General features: G+C 36.0%; 1 long non-coding RNA gene across 1 annotated transcript in view; it reads left to right on the top strand.

Annotated features, from left to right (window-relative positions):
- Positions 1-3,251: 3,251 nt before the first annotated feature.
- The window catches only part of LOC128247857 (uncharacterized), a 92,825-nt gene continuing 80,106 nt past the window's right edge, over positions 3,252-15,970 (top strand). Inside the window, exons 1-2 of the long non-coding RNA XR_008264181.2 lie at positions 3,252-4,966; positions 5,230-5,316. This is a non-coding gene — a long non-coding RNA (uncharacterized LOC128247857). The remainder of the gene's footprint in view (positions 4,967-5,229; positions 5,317-15,970) is intronic.

Genomic DNA, 15,970 nt, shown 5'->3' with positions numbered 1-15,970 from the left:
CTGTAATACAATCCAAATTTATTTATGTTTTTTATTGATTCTCGCAGATTCTTGAAAACACTTGAAACATTACTAAAATCGTTCGCTTTTTAAATAAATGAATAAATAAATAAAGTACGCGTCAACAAGCGTCTGGAATATTTTTTTTCTCTTTTGGGCTGCCATTTCTTCGTTGGGAAATTTTAAAACTATTCTGAGAGTCAATGCTTTTTCTCTGCTAACATTTCACTTACATGTCTATGTTCTGTTTAGTTTGGTTGTTTTTTGTTCTTTTTTTCTTGTTCGTTAAAATTCTCTTAAATGTCTTCTGTTCTGTTAGTCCTATATATATATATATATATATATATATATATATATATATATATATATATATATATATATATATTTCACCTAACACTAAACTGCGACGATTCAAAATCTCTTAACATCGAAACAAATCTTACAACTCGCTCGGGGACAAATTTTTAAGCAGCGACCTCTCTTATAACGATTATGGGTGCTAGAAGTAGAATCTAAATCTCCTTCAATCACATTTCACTGCTTAAAAAAAACCCACATTAGATAACAAAAACAACAACAGCAACAATTCCAAAAATGAAATGAAAACGTTATCGATTGCTTTCTTTTCTTCTTTAGTTTAAAAGTAATCTTTTATCTTTTATCATTTATTTGGTTCAGTCATTAGACTGCGGCCATACTGGGGCACTGCATTGAAGAAATTTTAGTCGAATGTATCGACTCCCAGAACTTATTGTTTTTAAAGCCTGATACTTATTCTATCGGTCTCTTTTGCAGAACTGCCACGTGGACATAAGCTCACCAGCACCGGTTAGGCGGTGATGGGGTACAAATACAGACACTAAAGCACACACACACACACACACACATATATATATATATACGATGGGCTTCTTTCAGAGCAGCGCATCCTTCGTACAATTCTCTAAAAGCTTTGGTCAAATCAAAGTTGCGACGGAAAATAATTACTCACCTTCTGTCACAAGATGGTTGCCCATCACGCAATGGCTTGAAGATAAAATCACACACATGTAAAGTAAACGTGTTACCAACCAATTACAACAAATTTAATATATAATCTTTTCACAGAAATAAAATTAAACGTACCCGTAACCCTAATTTTTTGTCTCATCACCAACGAAAAAAACTCGCCTTCGTGCATTTTAAACCAACGGAGTCCCTATACATCTGCAGAGGTTATTCAGGAGTCGGAATTAAGTCGACATTAAAATCGGAACTCATACTTGAGTTGCCTTGTCTGGAGTTTATAAAAGGATGCGTTGTTCGTGCAAGGGCGCTGACAGTTGTACGATCAGTATGAATAAGTAAATGTCATTTGGTGGATGCAGGGACGAAAACGGTTATGGAATCACACTTCTGTCTTTAGTGAACCAAGTAAATGTATGCGTAATATATGCGTAAGAAACCTTTGCAAGGAGTGACAGACTGGAGATGGTGGAAATCGACGCCCCTGAGAAGGGCTGCCGACTTTGTTGTTTCCTCAATTCATGTAGAGGAACTATTTTGTAAAATATTTTCTATTATTTCATGAATTTTTAAGGTAAGCTGGCAGAATCGTTACCATGAGGGGCAAAATGCTTGGAATTTCCTCAAGTTTAACCTTCTCAGTTCAAATTCTGCCGAGTTCGATTTTGGCTCTCATATTTCTGGGGTCAATAAAATAAGTACCAGTCGTTCACTAGGGTCGATGTAGTTGACAAGATTTCAACCCTTGTGCCTATAGCAGAAAGAATTATTCCATGAAGCCTATAAAAAAAAAGATGAAAAGGATATCAGGCCCTGTGAATTGTAATGTCTGGGGATCAATAAAGAAATTATAATTGACTCCTGTCGGTGTTTTTCTTTCATCATTTACCTTTCTTGTTTACCCCTCCTTTCTCTCGGTTAGCCTTGATTCAGTCGACCTATGATCAAAAGCGTGTTAACCGCGTAAATCATTATTTTTTTCTTGACATAATCTACATGAAACTACACGATCTAATATTTGTTATTTTTTAAAGAGTGTGGAATATAATTTAAGGGAGATTTAGTTACTATTTCTAGCATATCGAACGACCACTCAAAGGTATCTTCATTGGCTTGGTTCAGATGCCTTGCGCTCCTCAGTTGCTTGGTATTGCAGGTTTTTCTGTAATTGTTACCTAAGATACATAAATGCTGTTCATTATTTACATTATTTACATTTGACGGCTATTTGTCCTCATCTTGTTTGTTGTTATATCCTCCAGTTGGAGGATGGAGGGTATATCAGCCGAAACGCTGTGTTAACAACAAATAAGATGAGGACGAAAATCCGTCAATTGTGGATAATGTAAATAATGTAAATAATTCATCTCTTAAATATAGAACTGTATTATAAATGCTGTTATTCTTTAACCTCACATCACCTTTTACTGTCTTAAAATAGGAAGGATACATTGAACATTATAATCCTTGATATGCAAAAAAGGTTTGATGGTCATGACTGGAATGCCTTTCATCAAAGGTCTTCTGTTTTAAAGAAATTTTGTAGCGGTAAGACTTCTAAATATAAAATGTCGTTCGGCACCAACATAAATGAATTCTAGCATCTTCGATTCAGCAATTCCTCCGGGGAGTTTTTCTAACTCTTCCTAAGACCGTTCCAGATCAAAGGAGATAATCGTTTAGTGTGAATGTGGTAATCATGACATTTTCAGCAATAACAAATAAATATTTGAACATAAAAGTAATAACAAAACTATGCAATTCATTTCTAGAATATATGTCTGTTAAATGTTACCATTTTTAGATAGCGCGTGCGTCTTATGATATTTTTGTTACTGCTTTTTACAGCAAAATAATATACATGATCGTTTTTCTGATCTGTTGACAATGACCCAAATACTATACGGATATTTAGCTTGATGTAATATTAATTTCAAATTTTGGCACAAGGCCAGCAATTTCAAGGGGAGGGGTAAGTTGATTACATTGACTTCAATGCTCAACTGGTACTTATTTACCAACCCTGAAAAATGAAATCAAAGTCTACACCGGCAGAATTTGAACTCAGAACGTAAAAACGGACGAAATGCCACTAAGCATTTTACCCTGCGTGCTAACGGTTCTGCCAGCTTACTGCCTTAGTTTGATGAAATATTCTTTTCTACTCTAGGTACAAGGCCCACAATTTGGGGTACTTAATTTATCGACCCCAAAAGGATGAAAGGCAAAGTCAACCTCGGTGGAATTTGAACTCAGAACATAAAGGCAGACGAAATAGTTTGATGTAATATTGGTTGGTGACAATCATCATTTTAGTCAAAAGAAACAGTTTCTAAAATACTATCTTTTGCATTCCACTCGAGAATGAAGAAATAATTTCCAGATTATTGTTACAGATAATCACAGACGTTAACCATTCGATCACTAAGTCCCAATATGGTATTATAAGTACCATCATAATTCAGGCTTCTTTAATTCAGCTACTGTAACAAAAGTTTTTTTTTTTAAATGCCAAATTTCGTGCTACAATGAGTGTCCAGTCAACAAGCTATGACAGTGTCCTAGCTCTGCAAATAAGGAGAAATTTTCGTCTGATTTAGATAATATTGAAAGTTGTTTAGTATATTTTTCAAATATTGTATGGGGTTATGTATTCCGCACAGAACACTTAGATGGTTTTCCGAACCAGAAACTATGGTTTGATAAAAAATATCAAACAAAACTGGAAGTACGCACCATTGCTTTCCGTTCAGGTGTGTCAAATCCATTGAGCGGCATTTCAAAAAGAAGTCGGTAAAAGAAACTTTTGCTGTTTAAAAGAAAGGTTGGAAAACATCACACACTACAAAAAATCAATAAACAAATATAGTAAAGCAAAAATCAGTTGATACAAAAAAATAATCACTTAAAAAAAAGAACAGAGGGCTATAAGCAACTCCATGTAGTAAGTACTTGTTATAACAATTTTGTAGTCAGGAAGAATAAAGAAACCGGATTTTATTCTGGGCAATGACAACGCTCTCGTAGAATCAGGGATGGGCTGAAAAATATATTTACAACTACAACCTTTCATAAGATGAGGGTTTCGAAGATTATTCCAGCCTAAGTAATCAAAAGACTTTTTTTTCACAACATAACTACTCTTTGATATTCAATCATGTCTCATTTCTTTCGTAATTTACCGCACACAAAAAGGCGGCGAGCTGGCAGAAACATTAGGACGTCGGGCGAAATTCTTAGCGGTATTTCGTCTGCCGCTACACTCTGAGTTCATATTCCGTCGAGGTCAGTTTTGCCTTTCATCCTTTCGGGGTCGATAAATTAACTACCAGTTACGCACTGGGGTCGATATAATCAACTTAATCCCTTTATCTGTCCTTGTTTGTCCCCTCTGTGTGTACCCCTTGTGGGCAGTAAAGAAATAAGAAACATTAGCATGCCGTGCGAAATGCTTATCTGTATTTCGTCTGTCTTCTTGTTCTGAGTTCATATTCCACCCAGGTCGACTTTACCTTTCATCCTTTCGGGGTTGATAAATTAAATAATCGACTGTCCCCCTCCCCAGCCGATAAACTGACGTACACAAATCTGAATTGAAAACGATCGTGGGTATCACGAGTAACAACGTCGCCTAACGGTAGATATTGGAACTACAGTGCAATATGAGCTCCTCCGAAAGACTGATGAATAAGACAACACAGCTGATTTCATGATTTCGGTCACTCAGCGGCACTACTTTCTGGTGTGCAGCTTAATATTTACTGTACATATTTTTATATGATTTTATTCTTATTTATTGTACAGTAACATGATTCTATGTGCTTTTAACGGTTTTCTAGTGATTTTACGATTCCAATATTTGTGGCGGTCAGACGTAAAACCGAGTAAATTGAATTAACTTGATTTTTATTTTTCCATGTTATTTTTGAAAACTGACGTATCAAGAACGACTTAAGCCGAGGTATGTCTGTATTACGTTATTATTTTTCATTTTGTTATTTTTCATTTTGTACGTTGTACGTGTGTATTCATCATTATCTTATTTGTTTTATTCAATTTTAGAATAATTGAAGCATGTATTGAAGCATGTATTGTACTTATTGTGCGTGACTTGTGGTCCACTCTGTATTTCCAAGATTTTTTTTGTCTTTTTACGTCTGACTTTCGCTTCTTAGTGTACAAACTCCTGAAGACCGATTCTGAAACTTCAGTATTTTTCTTCAGACAATTTCACCAGTAGCTGCACGTGAAGTCTTCTAATCAATCGACTCCTATGCTCAGTTTAACATAAAATTGCCGCAAGATTGGAATGTGAGTATATTGATCTTACTCCTATATGAGCAAGTACGGCTACAATGTTGTTCAGGATTGTTATCATGCATTAAAGTTCACTTATACAGCTGTCACATAGGCATATGTGGAGGCGCAATAGCCCAGTGGTTAGGGCAGCGGACTCGTGGTCGGAGGATCGCAGTTTCGATTCCCAGACCGGGTGTTGTGTGTGTTTATTGAGCGAAAACACCTACAGCTCCACGGGACTCCGGCAGGGGGTGGTGGCGACCCCTGTTGTACTTTTTCGCCCCAACTTTCTCTCACTCTTTCTTCCTGTTTATTGAGTAATGCTGCGATGGAATGACGTCTCGTCCAGCGGGGGGAACACATACGCCATAGATACCGGGACCGGACCCATGAGCCTGGCTAGGCTTTGAAAGGGCGTATAAATAAAACAACAAAAAAACAGACAAATAAAGCTGTTATTAGAGAATTATAAACAGAAATAATATGCCGTAATTCTTTCGATCATGGCGTCCAGAGTTTTCTCATGAGGATGCAAAATTAACAACTTGGACCGAAATGTGAAGGAAATGTTAACTTCAGAAAGGAGTAGGATGTTGATCCTCTTCAAATTTCAGGATGTGTAAATATCAGTGAATCTTTCCGACCAGAAACTTCTCACCTCCTGCAAAATGTAGACAAGAGCAAACAACAACAAATTTCAAATTTGGCACATGGCCAGCAAGGATAAGTCGATTTACATCGACCTCAGTGTCAAAGTGGTACTTATTTCATTGCCCCTGAAAGGCAAATCTCGACGGGATTTGAACTCGGAATGTAAAGACGGACGAAATGGCGCTAAGCATTTTGTCCGACGCGGAAACGATTCTGTCTACTCACCACCTTAGTACACTGTATTATATTGCTGTGTCTTTAATTGTTTATATATATTATCTTTGTAATCTAAGCTTTTATATTTCGTCTTTGAGCTCTGTCAAGATATATTTCAATACATGTACCTCGCTTCAGCTTTTGATAACTCATATAATTCTATTCCATTGTATTTTAGTTTAGTCTATTTCATTAGAATTAAAAATCTATTTGGAGTATCTCATCTGTAATATATTAATGAATTAAATTAACGATTCAGTCCATGTATTTCTATTTTATTCTGTAGGAGGTTGTCAACCGAATAGCCTTACTCTAATTAGAGAAAGAAGACTGACTATCAATTTAATTATATATTATCGTGATGCTTTCTTCCCATTCATTCAACAGACAATTATACGTACGAAAACATTAATTGAAATCTATAGCAATAAAAATACATAGGTATGAACGTGGGAAAATAAGCTTAAAAGGTTTTCGATGGGTTGTTAATTAAGTACCGAGGATAGGTTAAGTCGGAATTGAAAGGACGTCGGACTCAAATGCTTTACGTTATCTGTTTAAATCTTTTTATGTCCTGATTTCAAATCCCACGTGGTTCGACTTTCTGGAGCGAGATAAAATTAATACCAGCATGCGTTAGGTTGATCTAATCGGCTGTTTTCGCGTTCAAGAATTTGAGGTTTTCTATCGGCATTAGAAAACATTCAAGATAACAATACCAGCGCGGGAATGAAAGTGCGAGGCCTAGTAGTTAGGAGTGTTCGGCTTGTGATCGTAGGTTCAATTCCAGGACTAGGCTGTGCGCTGTGTCCCTAGAGCAAGGTATTTCATTTCATGTTACTCCAGTCTTTGCAGCTGCTATGAGTAGCAACTGAGTAGTGGTGCATATCTCTCTCCTTCTAGCTGTTACATCTTAGATGTCGAAGGTGAAGGGACCGAGAGGTTGTCAGTATTTTCTCACAACTGTGTAAACTAGATTACTTTACTTTTGATTTGACTATGAAATATCTCCTCTTACTCATGGAAAACAAAATTCATTACCAAAACCTTTAGCTTAACCTTGATTTTAGTAACAATCGAAGTCGTATTTTTAATTTGATATGTCTCTCTTCAACCTTTCATATTACAAAATTTGCCTGACCTCTTTTCGTTCAGTGTGATATTTCTTCTGCTTGAATTTCTTTGCCAATGGTTATCTCTCTCTCTCTCTCTCTCTCTCTCTCTCTCTCTCTCTCTCTCTCTCTCTCTCTCTCTCTCTCGGTACCAACAATCGCAATACTAATTGTGAATGACCAAAGGACTCTGAGTCTCCTTGCCGTTTCTTCTTACTTATCTGACTCCTTCCTTTCAAGACTGAGTTCACATATTATGAGTTATCTATGACGGTGCGTAGCTCAGTGGTTAGAATGTTGCGCTCACGATCGCAAAATAATGGTTTCGATTACCGAATCGGGCTATACATTAAATTCGGAGCAAAACACTTCATCTCACGTTACTCTGCGATCATTTCGACACCTGTCGTGTGGTACACCATGCATCTGTTCTGCAATATCGTTTCGATGGAAAGATTGAGCTAAGGTACAGCAAAAACATTTAATCACCGTTGAAAAAATCATCTGCACAAGTTGTTCAGCAAGAATTTGCGGAACCATCCTCCATCGTCTAGGTCAGAGAATCCATCATAATTAGAAGTCTCATAATGCTTAATTATCTTGAAGGACTTTAAAATTTCATTTTACATTTGCGTTGTTTGGTTTCGAAAGGTCAGTCCTACACAGAATTTCTATCAAAGATCATGTGTCTTAGATTTAATTAGTTTTTGGTTATCATGAAATATAAATGCTTACATGAATTCTTAAAGGAAAAATATAGCACTAATTAATGAGATTCTTTCAGTTACATTTGTACAGAAATTAATATCTTATTTTATAATATGCTTCTACTTCTCTCCTGATCGAATATGGAGTATGACGTTTATCTTCTTCATGTTAATAGCTTTAATCTTAAAGTATTTGTAATAGTATCAAATCACTTCAACTTTCTCTGTTTTAACGTCTATGAATTAAACTATTAATGAGGGTGTAAGAAATATGAAACTACTATCAGAAGGAACATTCAACTCCCGCTTATGAAAATGAATAAAGCAACTCTGAAAGTGCTGAGCTCAGCAAAATTTAGCTAAATCTATTCCAAAGTTAGAAAAACCCCGATTAAGTGTTTAATGATATCTTAATAATATACAATTTAAATTTGAGAAAACTTCAATGACAAAGTATAGCAAAACCCCTCTGGTTTTGATTAATGGTGTTGTTGTTGTTGTTTATTTATAGGTCAATCCGGATTGAGCAAACCTATGAACAAAAGTATTCCAGCCGTGGCTGTCTTTTTGGTATGTCTAGGATTACGTTGTCCAATGTATTCTTTCATTTTTAAGATAATAAGGTGTAATACGAGGCAAGTTTTGGTAGTTATTTTAGCAGGTCGTACAACAACCAAAGCCTCTTCTGTTGGCTTCTATGAATAAGATTGTTGCCTTTTGGTCCCAGGTGAGCACTAATATGAGCAAACCTATGACCAAAAACGTTTTAGCTTTAATCAGCTCGTCTGGTTTGAAACAGGATATATAGAACTGTGTTATCCTGTGCCCGAGTCCTTTTTTTAACGAAGTATCGTTTTGTTGGAAATATTAGCAGCTATTTCAAGCCTATTAAGCAACCAATAGAGGTTCTTTCATTGGCTCTCTTAGCTAAGTTTGATCTATATTACTTAGTTGATGATACTTCTAAGAGACGAGTAAGCAAAGCTTTCTTTTAATTAAAATTTTCCATAATAAACTTATTTCCTGTAGTCAGCATTATTAAGGAATATAGAATATTTGTAAAGTTCCGAAATTCTTCTGTTCTAATGTTATTTAGATTAATTATAGATTAAAATATAATCAAGATAATTAAATTAGGCACAAGTTGTTCACATCAAGTTTTACTTATAGATTAAAGTTTCTCAAGCGTTCACATTCAATTTTGTTTAGAAATTAAACATTTATTCTGGAGTTTTATGTTACCTGAATCCTAATTTTACTTAGTCCTCTTATCGAATATAGAAGATAAATTTTCAATGTGAATCCTCATTCCAGATGAGAAGTGACCACTGCTAGTGAATTAAGTTAAAAACTAGAAGAACTAAGCTTCTTTTTGAGTAATGTCAATGTTAAAAAAAAAGGAAAAGAAAGAAAAGAAGACACCTCTCAACATTGAACTGAAGGAGTTTTACCAGCAGGTTTAACAAGAAACTATGAAAGACGTCAGGTGCAATGACCTAGAAATAGAAACGTAAGCCAGTGTTTCCATGAAACAATGATATCTTTTGTCTTGTTTTATTGCCGTCTAACACTAACTGACCTGGCGAGATGTGATCTAAAATGTTTTTGAGATAAGGAGAGGGATTGTTGGAAATTATCCAGTCAGCAGCCATAAAGAAACTATAACAGACGCAATTGTCTCTTTCACACAGTTAGTGCTAATTTACTTGTTAAGGATGGGAGCTGAATACAGTAAATATTTATCTACACTCAAAGCTATGAACCAATGAAAGAGCCTTTATTAAGGGTGGGGATACTTTTTTTAATACCAGGGGACAATTGCAAGTACATAAGAAAATTGGAAGTGTATCGCTTCTGTGCTCAGAAAAATAATGAATCTTTGATTTTATCAATGCAAATGCTTTCAACTTATATTCAATTACTGTTCGGATGAATTACTGTTCGGATGATTTTTAACGTTTAAACCGTTCTTGCCATATTTTCTTCCTTTTATAGAGGCATTGTTACCTGGCGGTTTCAGAGTCTTTTTTATCTGTTTCAATCATTAGACAGCGGACATGCTGGGGCACCGCCTAGAAGAACTTTTAGTCGAATGAATCGACCCCGGTACTAATATTTTAAAGCCTAGTACTTATTCGACCGGTCTCTTTTGCTGAACTGGTCGGTTACCGGTTCGTAAACAAACCAACTCCGGTTGTCAAGTGGTGGTAGGAGTAGGGAGAGACACAAACACAAAAACACACATATCTATCTATCTATCTATCTATCTATCTATCTATCTATCTATCTATCTATCTATCTATCTATCTATCTATCTATCTATCTATCTATGTATATATATATATATTAGAACAAATAATAAGGTACTCAGATATCTGGATGGTTGTACATTTACAGATTTTTATTACTATGTTACATGTTTTTATAAATCATATATTAGCACTTGCATCTATTCTAGTAGACTCTCCAGATGGTCACGTGTGAGCAACGAAAGAGAAAGAGGGAGAGAGAGAGAGTGCACAGTTTGTAACGTCCTGTACACATATATGCGTATACATATATATGTACACATATATATTATATATTATTGTTAAATGTGTATATATATATATATATATATATATACACACACACACACACACACACATACACACATACACACATACATACATACATACATACATACATACATACATACATACATACATATATATATATATATATATATATATATATATATATATATATATATATATATATGCATATGCATATATTAAAAATGAACTATTTGCTTGCTTGCAATGTTACACAGCCAAACTGAATTAAGGCTTCCCTGAAATAGGAATACAAACGGAATAAAACAAGTTTCGCGTAAATCGGACAACTGGTTCTTGAGATATTGGGGTTTTTGTGGGTATAAATATCCAGAGCGTTGCATAATGGGAACTATTTCTAAAATGATTTAACCCCGAAAGGGTAGAAACTCTAACCTTTCAATTAGACACATTCGTGACTTTAACTTACCAACGAAAAAAATACGAGTTGTTTTTTACAGTTAATGTTTCTATTTTCGCTTTTTTTAAACACAATATTTTAATCAATTATTTTTATATTTTTAATTGAATGTGATTTAAAAAATGTAAGTTGTCTGTACAGTAAGTATCTATATTTTAGCTTTCTTTAAACAGAGAATATTTCATTTTTTCAAGTGAATACCATTACAAAATTTTTTTTTTTTGGTATATTTAAAAAATATTTTAAAGTGAAAATGACTTTGAAAGTACAGTATTTCGTAAAAGACCCGTTCATAACCTCGGCGTGAAAGATTTGTCTGCTATTTCTAGCACGCTCTGCTACCACCTAGCAGCTGTTTGTGATAGAGGACCCGAAATAGCTGTTACGTGGTAGCGAGGCGTGCAAGAAATATCAACCAAATCTTTCTTTTTCTGGGGAAAAGGAGCCGTTTACGCGTGATTTCCATGTCACATTCGTTGACAGTATGCGAAATAACTTGGAAAAAAAAAACTCACAAAACAAAACTCCGTTGGTGGAAAACTCAAAGTTTCTCATGAAACTCCGAGGTACCCATAACCCATCTCACCCTCTTTTTTTTTTTCAGGAAAAAAAAAATAGGGATTGCGGTGGATTTGGAGGTGAGATACATAGAATGCACTCGGAAAAAAACATGTGGTAAAAATTATTTCAGACCGAAGTACGAACGGGTTCATTACGAAATATTTACCCTAGATCGGGATAGGCATGCGAATAGAAGAATCAATAAGATTGATAATGCAAGAGTTGAGGGTTTGATGGAACAGAGGGTAAGAGATAGAATCGGAAGAGATCAGGAAATGGACACACGGAGGGCAGAGCATCTGGCGAAACAGAGACAAAAGGAGACATCATGAATCAGATGCTCTTGTGAATACAAGTCCAATAAAACAAGTTTTGCGTAAATCGGACCACGGGTTACCAGGATACGCGTTTTTTTTTTTACGGGTACCCTTATAAATATCCAAACCGGCGTATAATGGGAAAAATGCTTTGAAAGTAGGGTATCCTTGAAATGTGAATACACACAGAATAACAGAAGTTTTGCGTAAATCGGACCACAGATTCCCCGATATACGCGGCTTTTTCGGGTACCTTGAACTATTGGTGACGTAACGGGTCACTGGTAGTCTAGTTTAGTATATATGTGTGTGTGTGAGAGAGAGTGTGTCTTTAGATATATATACACACACACACACACACACACACACACACACACACACACACACACACACACACACACACACACACATGTATATATAGATGTGTGTGTGTGTGTGTGTGTGTGTGTGTGCAGTTCTTCATAAAAGTTCGACTGTGTTCTAGTTTTATCTTTTCTTTACAACTTCTTCCAAATTTTCGTAGCAATTTTTTGTTGTTAGTAACAATAAAGTTATAAAATTTACTATTCAAAATTTCGAGACGACAACAGTCTCATTTTTAAGAATTAAAATAGATTTGGGTTCTCTCCGTTGCTTTTTATACCCTAATTTAAAAACGTATGTGTAAAAGCCAAGTCCCAGCCGGGAAAACGCTGAGCATATATCTGTATGTCCATGTGCAACACTGGATAAGATATTTTTGAGGAAGATTGATAGTTACCCGTGCAGAAAAGACCGCCGACTTGGCGCCAGCCTTATCAAAGGGATTCAATAAACACACACGCACGCACACGCACGCTCACACACACGCACACGCACACGCACACGCACACGCAGAGAGAGGTAGATATGCATTTGTATGTCAGTATATACATTGGCTATGAGGTCTGGCATATCTTCCTGGTTTAAATTTGAAAGAGATCCAATAATAAAATGTAATTATTGTGTAGTTCTTGTTGCTGCTGTTTTCCATTTTAGAACTGCATAGTCATCTTCTATCCAGCAATGACATTCCAGCCGCAGTTACTGCCTTTTTACTCAAAGCACAGTATACAGGGTGTCCACAAAGTTTGGGTACATGGGGATTAACACATACTTTAAGAAATTAGTATTTCTTCCATTTGATAGGCGCAGGAGTGGCTGTGTGGTAAGTAGCTTGTTTACCAACCACATGGTTCTGGGTTCAGTCCCACTGCGTGACACCTTGGGCAAGTGTTTTCTACTATAGCCTCGGGCCGACCAAAGCCTTGTGAGTGGATTTGGTAGACAGAAACTGAAAGAAGCCCGTCGTATATATATATATATATATATATATATATATATATATATATATATATACATATATATGTGTGTGTGTGTGTGTATGTTTGTGTGTCTGTGTTTGTCCCACCAACATCGCTTGACAACCGTTGCTGGTGTGTTTACGTCCCCGTAACTTAGCGGTTAGGCAAAAGAGACCGATAGAATAAGTTCTAAGCTTCCAAAGAATAAGTCCTGGGATCGATTTGCTCGACTAAAGGCGGTGCTTCAGCATGGCGGCAGTCAAATGACTGAAACAAGTAAAAGAGAGTAATTGTTTATGTCATGATTTTATTTACTCTAGGTACCCAGATTTTGTGGACACCCTGTAGATATCTAAAACTACGCAATAGTATGTACCGTACCCAAAGGGAAGTAATCTATCAGCTACTCTTTTATTGTGAAATTAAATTTCACAGTTATTACAATAATGATGTTAAACATCTACCAAAAATAGAATTGGAATTTTCTGCAAATCACGTTGCTTTAATACACTTGAATTACTTCAACGAAAAATAACTTCAAGCATGACATTTCTCAACAAAAGATCGATTGATATGTAAATCTTTCCACAATGAAGGGTAATTATATTTTGAGTGGTAACTGACTTATGAAGTAAAAGGGTTAAGGAAGTAAGGTATAATTTAATAGAAATTTGGCTGCTATTTCTAAAAGTTAAAGTGATCACATGGAAGCCCCTATATTTGCTCGCGTGATGAAATACAAGATTGGTGAGTGGAGAATGGTGCCAAGTGACCTTTAGGCTTTTGGCTAACAGAGATCAGGATATGTTTTCGATTATCTAATAAAAACTATAACAATTCACTTATTCCACGAATGCTCTTAGGAAGTGCAATAAACAATACAAATTCCTTTTTCACTAACATACAAAACCTTTGTGTCGGTTTATACAAAAGGCATGAAATGAAGTCGCCAAACGCACACAATATACGCACATTCACAGTCAACTATTAGAACTAAATTGATACAATGAGATCTGAGACCACCCACATATAAATGGTTGGTTATTTTTATACATGGGTGCAGGAGACTGCATGGAAGGAATAGACGATCAAGGATTGCGGTAAATGACCGCCAGCGATAGGTAGGTGAGAAGTAAGTTATCCAGTACAATAGTTGAAGCACTTCTTCCTCTCTCTCTCTCTCTCTCTTTCTCTCTATCTCTCTCTCTTTCTCTCTCTTCTCTCTCTCTCTCTCTCTCTCTCTCTCTCTCTCTCTCTCTCTCTCTCTCTCTCTCTCTCTCTCTCTCTCTCTCTCTCTCTCTCACACACCTAAACGCACCGTTCCAGCATTCCGATGTCGATGAAATAGAGCGATAAAATAATGTACCAGTCTTCAAGCAGTGGTGTTGATACAGTCGAACATTCTCGGTGGAAGAATGATCACATCCAAATGGCAGAAACCGGTAAAATGACGGCATGTGCGCGCGCTCGTGTGTGTGTGCGGATGTGCATGTATACAAACACGGACACACATATACGCAACGTATTAATACTTGTTTTTATGTCAAGTTACATATAAGAACATTTTAACATAAAACTGAAGGACAAATCAATACTTTTTAGACCAGTACATATTAAATAACTTTGACAGTCGCTGATAGTGACTTCGAAGCTTGTATATACTCTCTATCTCTCTCCCTCACACATACATACCTATACAGGCGTGGCTGTGTGTAAGAAGCTTGCTTCCCAATCACATGGTTCCGTGTTCAGTCCCACTGCGTGGCACCTTGGGCAAGTGTCTTCTGCTGCTTACGAGGACAGAAACACACTGGACAGAAACACACTAGCATCGGTTGTCTTGCGATGGTGGGAGCCGAACACAGATACAAAGTCATGTATATATACATGTTTTCGTGTCTATGTTTGTCTCCCCACAGTCGCTTGACAACCGATGCTAGTGTGTTTATGTCCCCGTAATCTAGCGGTTCGGCAAAGGAAATCGATACAATAAGTACTAGGCTTGCAAGGAATAAGTGCTGGGGTCGATTTCTTCGACTAAAACCCTTAAAGGCAGTGCTCCAGCATGTCTGCAGTCAAATGGCTGAAACAAGTAAAAGAATAACAGAATAACGGAATACGCTTGTATGTTCGTACTTGTACGTGCATAGGTATGCGTGTACCGAGGAAATTGTACTCCAGCATAGTCACAATCCAATAAGTTAGCCTATAATAAGCCTATAAATATCACGCCATTCGAATGGGTATTTAAATATGGGGTTTTTACACCCCGATATGCATATCCGATTCTCCCTGCATTGAAAACAATCTCAAATGTGTTATCTTTTAGACATATTCATTACGATTACTTCATTAATTGCTATTTAAGCAGTTAGTTCCTGGATTCCTCAACGTATGCAACTACACAAGAAGACGAGCTCAAAGACTTTGGCTCTAAGCTTTACGCAACCGGTCCTCAATCGTCCCATATAATAATCTATTTTGTTTAATTAATTAAGCTAAATAATAGCTTTTTAAATCCTAACTGAAAAATATATCATTTCAGACATTTTTGTTTTATTTTTTGTAAATGTTTTATCATAAGGTAAAGAAATTATGAAAAGAAATTAAGACCCTCAGTAATAAAGCATTTCTTATAAATGAATGCCTTTTAGGTTTTATTTATTTGTATTTACAAACTTCAGGTTTATTTCTATGTAATGAAATCTTAGCGAGCTTATCCATTTTATTTATTTCGTTTGCAATTTACTTAACTGATAATAAAA

The sequence above is a fragment of the Octopus bimaculoides genome, chromosome 5 (genome assembly GCF_046866305.1).
Source record: "Octopus bimaculoides isolate indiv1 chromosome 5, ASM4686630v1, whole genome shotgun sequence".
In the NCBI taxonomy this organism is placed as follows: domain Eukaryota; kingdom Metazoa; phylum Mollusca; class Cephalopoda; order Octopoda; family Octopodidae; genus Octopus; species Octopus bimaculoides.
The sequence above is the reverse complement of the archived record's forward strand: the minus strand, read 5'-3'. Positions and strand labels throughout refer to the sequence as shown.